Genomic DNA, 5,190 nt, shown 5'->3' on the forward strand with positions numbered 1-5,190 from the left:
ATTTTAATTGGTCAGCAATTTCTTTTTCGATAGAGATTATAGCTAAATTGGTGACTTTTTCTTGTGACAACATGCATCGGAGATAGTTTTTTTTATTAATTTCAGCTTTGAAAAAGATCGTTCTGCTGAAGCAGTAGTTACAGGCATAGTTAACAATATTCTTAATACTATGGACACATTGCAGTAAATGGCATCAACGCTATAACTAAATATTATTTCTGGAACTTTTAGTGGTGACGTGTCTTCTTCAATAATCTCACAAAGAATGACCATTTATATGTTTATTAATCAATTAACCATTTATTAATTCATCGAACATTTCTCGACCATTTATATCATTTGTGTCACCAACTTCTAACAAATTTTGAATATCCATACAATTTTTCATTAAATCATCTTTATTCATTTTAGAAATATTTCTAAAATTTTATAATTTATAAAATATTATAAAATATAAATACTATAAATAACATTTTATTGTTCCATTCAACAATTTTACATGAAAAAAAAAATGATATGTACATTTTTTTTTGCTCGTCAACTTGACCTTTTATTATATCTATGAAAGCGGGGCCTGTCCAATTGTGGTGAGAGCGCGGGGCCCGGGGCGTGGGCCCCGCTCGCCCTGCCCTAGGGACGGCCCTGATGTCGAATATGAAAACAAAGTTTCATGAAACGGAATTTCAACAAATGTCTTTTCAAATATTATTCTCTATTCTAGTCATTGATCATTCAAACTTTTCCTGGTCTCCTGAATAAATACTGTTTAATTGGGTATATTTACAGTGATTTTTTAGTATAATCGTATAATAATATTATATTAGGACCGTGAAGTCAGAAGAACTGGTCTCGATGCACAAACCGGTTACAACGACATTATGTGCTAGCCTATATTTCAAGTTTATTATATATTTTTTTATCGTTTTTGTCATTGTCCTCTACCACAAAATTTAGTTTTTCGATAAAAAAAATCGGCAAATATACCTACACATAGGTGGAGGGGGTGGTATATCCCACTCGATCATCGTACGGACCATTGAAATGCATGTGTATAAATACCGTCGAGATTTTGACAACGATACCAGTGATCCACGAGTTCTTCATCGATACACAAATAATAATTATTTCATTGAAACTCTTCGTTAAAACATATTCGTCATCATGTACAAATTAATGGTAAGTTTCACTATATTATATTATTACATTATTACATCACAGTTCGCCCTTATGACGTGCCGTTTAAGACATACGTATAAATAGCTATTAGGTATACTATTTGTATAATAGTAGACAAGCGTAGTTCGAAAATGTTTCTGCTGTGTTGCTATTATTGTCGTTTATGTAATAATTATGTTTATTATAATTTATAATCATACAAGAGTGAGTAAAGGCCCTCCCCCACACACTGCTGCGGTGGCGGTGGCGGGAATTTCTATATTGTCTTAGCTTTACCACCGCGGTTAGCGGTGAAAATATGTGTAATGTGGGTTGGCGATGATATATATAAAAATTATTTGACTACAATCAAGATAAAAATATGTTTAAATATTATAATATTGTGTTGATTATATTATATTTCCACGTAACATGTACTTAACTATTGTTTCTGATTAGGAGTTTTCCGGAGATTTTAATTTGGCCGTTCCATACGAAGTACGGCAATAATATCAGTATTATTATTTATTTATATTTTGAGAAATGTGTGATCTTGATCGACGTCTCTGAAATTTTTTTTTAAATTTAAAAGATATGTTGTAAAAATATAATAATAACCTTTTTTTTGGGTGAAGAATATATTTTGAACATTGAAGGGAATGTTGGAGCATTTAAAAACAAATGAATTGGGGGGCACGCTGTGATGATAATTTGAGAATGTGATGGGAAATTGGGAAACGTCACAGATCTCGGGGTTGTTGTGTAGTGTACTCATATTATGTTTTACAATATTATACTATATTATAATTTATATTATAATTATGTAGCAAATTAATTTTGATTATTATGTGTTATATAGCTGTTGATTGTCGCTGCTGCGGCTCTGATCGCTACCGCCACCGGTACATTCATCTACACATACCCTGCACATCACATCGCTACTTACCCGTCCGTTTACACTTACCCGGCGTACCACTACCCGTTGGCTTACTCATCAGCCTACCCACCAGCATACACCCTTCTTCGCCGTTAAGTCTATCCACGTCGATATGAACTGCAAATATTGTGAACAACCCTTAACAAAACTTCGAAATCTACTCCTTGAAGATATATAATATCATATAACTATAAGTCCATAATGTTATTACGCATACAATTTATCTTCTTATATTTTTTATAGAGTATCTCAGTTTTATTTATAATATTATATGGGAACCTAAAATCAACCCATATATATATATATATATATATATATATTATATTATATGCGGGCATAATTATGTTATTATTTATTGCACATTATATTATTATTTATATGTGAAAAAGAAAAACGCATTTGGAATTTAATTATCATCATAATATTACCAATATATTTATCCTATATATCCTATATACATTATATATGTCTTGTAATTATTTCTTCTTGCTGTAAGTGTTATATACGTAATATACTAATACCATTGAGTATAATAAAGTACAATATATAATCAATGGCAATACGTACACTCAGTGGCGGATCCAGGGGGGAGCAAAGGGAGCATTTGCCCCCCCCCCCATCACCGTAGTTTTCCTATGTTTTACACTATGTTTAGTCAATTTTGTAGCCAATTTTGCAACTTTTTGTACTTTTGCCCCCCCCCCATGCCCCTCCCAAAATTAAGCCCTGGATCCGCCACTGCGTACACTGCAGTATACAAATACATAATTACTAAACGTAAACGCGCATAAATATAAAATAGCAGTGTTTTCTATGTATAATGTATGTATTATATATTATTGCAGAACTGATGAGTTATATATAGGTATAATAATTATAGGCATCGGACGTGAAGAGGTGCATGGTAAAAAAGGGCTTACATCTCAATTCTGCCCCACCCTCCCAACAAATACTTTACCATTATGAAGTGACTATTGTAGTATCAATTCTTTGCTGATTTGAATACATAATATGTGTTTAAGCGATTTTTTTGGTTTCTATTTATACTTTTTTTTAATGAAAAGTTTAGGTAGGTACCTAATATATTTTACTATATAGTTACAGTAATGTGCAAGTTTCAGTAAATGCCAAATATGAAATACTATACTATATATTCAGAAAAAGCTATGGCCTACGAATAACCGTTAGTTAAAGTTCAAGCAAACCTAACTTAACATATAAGGTACCTTAAACCCGACAATTCTAGGCCAGATGGCCTGCCTGATTGAACTTTAAGAAGTATTCTGAACAGAAAAGTAGTATTAACTATTAGTTAGGTATATAATATATATTAAATTTATTATTATTATTATTATTATTATTATTATTATTATTATTATTATTATTATATTGCATGACTATTAATATTATAGTATATGAAACTTGCGCTGGATAGGTACAGATTCCTCTGGGCTCTGGCCTCTGGCCCGTTTTATATGATTTTAATCTTCACTCTGAAACAAAAATTAATTCAATATTAGTTACTTATGCATATTATGACTTATGAGTTATGACCCCCTCCCCGGTCAATATCGATCGCTTTAAATTTATCTTCCCATCACGTGACTATATCGTTTAATATTACCTTCTATTGCAATAATTGCATAGGTTCTTCTACGATTTAATATTATAAATGTATAAAATAGTATGTATATCAACATAGAAATTAATCAATTTCATTTCTATGCAATTTGTACTATGGTGGAATGGTAATTTAACGAAAAACACTTTTAATGTGACAATGTGTACTTACCTATCTCTTGGGTTTTCAGTGACTTTTCTACTTTTAAATCCACAACAGTTTATCGTTTGATACATCTTCATCATGAAATTTAAAAATTAATCGTGTACTATTATAAGTATTAACAATGGCATGAATGTTTTTAATTTTTTTCAAACTAATTAGCTAATATAATATTCGTTTGAATAAATTATAAAACAATTTTTATTCTTTATATCTGATAAAATCGAAGGTATTCGAAATAAATATTTTGTCAAAGAGGGTGCTGCCGTTACACCAAGTAAATGGGTTAGGTGCCACTGGACTAAGTATGGCCCCCAAAGTTCAAAATGATCAATGTAAAGACGTGCCTTACAGCTGCCGTGTCAACGATTTTGTCATCTATTTTATTATAGGTACTATAAGTACTATTGTCTTGAGGAAAACAATAAAACACAACGTAGATAAGTGCTTTAAAATTTTGTTTTGAATTTCCAAGCATAAATTAAAACATAACCATTGAAATACGATGATTTAAAATTCAAATCTTTATAACATTTTATAAGAGAAATGTTTTTTATACACGAGGAATATATTATTAAAAAAGCTTGTGTTTCATATTTTATGTAGTTATTATATTATATAAAATGCTGACGCTGGGACAAGACTGTGTCAAGAATTGTATGGTGTTGTAACATTATAAAATATTAAATAAATTTTCCTATGTTCTATAAATTACATGGAAGAGACAATGGTTCACATTTTAACCTTAGTAATGAGAACAAGTCTACCAAAAAATGTACACATTATTAATTACTCGTTATATAAATATTTAGGGAATATAATTTGGTTTAAAATCATTTAGTGTTAACTGTTTATACAGTAAAACTTCCGTTAACGGTTACCTCTATAGGACGGTCACCTCCATGTAACGGTCAATTTTTTTGGTCCCGTCGAGTGTATCCTAGTGTTATTCTACCTCTGTAGGACGGGCACCTCTAAATAGCGGTCATTATTTACAGTCCCTTCGGTGACCGTTATATGGAAGTTCTACTGTACTTTTTTGTACTTAAAAGAGAGCTTAAAATGTGGCAAGAAACTACAACTACATTCAATATTTCCTAATAATAATTATGATTCTAAGCTTTCAAATTATTTTTGATTATTTGTTTCAGTATCTATACTATATTAGAACTGTTAAGTATTTATCAAAACATTTTGAACTTTATTATAGATTCTACGCATAGCGAATGAATGTACCTATTGTATTTACAATGTTTTTTTTTTTCTGAAAAATATGTTCCAATTTTCGACATCAGCATCTTTTTTTAAGAAAAGT

The 5,190-nt window shown here is 30.6% G+C and overlaps 1 long non-coding RNA gene across 1 annotated transcript; it reads left to right on the plus strand.

The window, feature by feature from the left end:
* The first annotated feature begins 1,043 nt into the window (after positions 1-1,043).
* On the plus strand, positions 1,044-2,486 carry LOC100575432. Its single transcript, XR_510795.3, has 2 exons — positions 1,044-1,176; positions 2,015-2,486. It is a non-coding gene; the product is annotated as an uncharacterized LOC100575432 (long non-coding RNA).
* The last annotated feature ends 2,704 nt before the right edge of the window (positions 2,487-5,190 follow it).

Source organism: Acyrthosiphon pisum, chromosome A3 (genome assembly GCF_005508785.2).
Source record: "Acyrthosiphon pisum isolate AL4f chromosome A3, pea_aphid_22Mar2018_4r6ur, whole genome shotgun sequence".
Lineage (NCBI taxonomy): Eukaryota > Metazoa > Arthropoda > Insecta > Hemiptera > Aphididae > Acyrthosiphon > Acyrthosiphon pisum.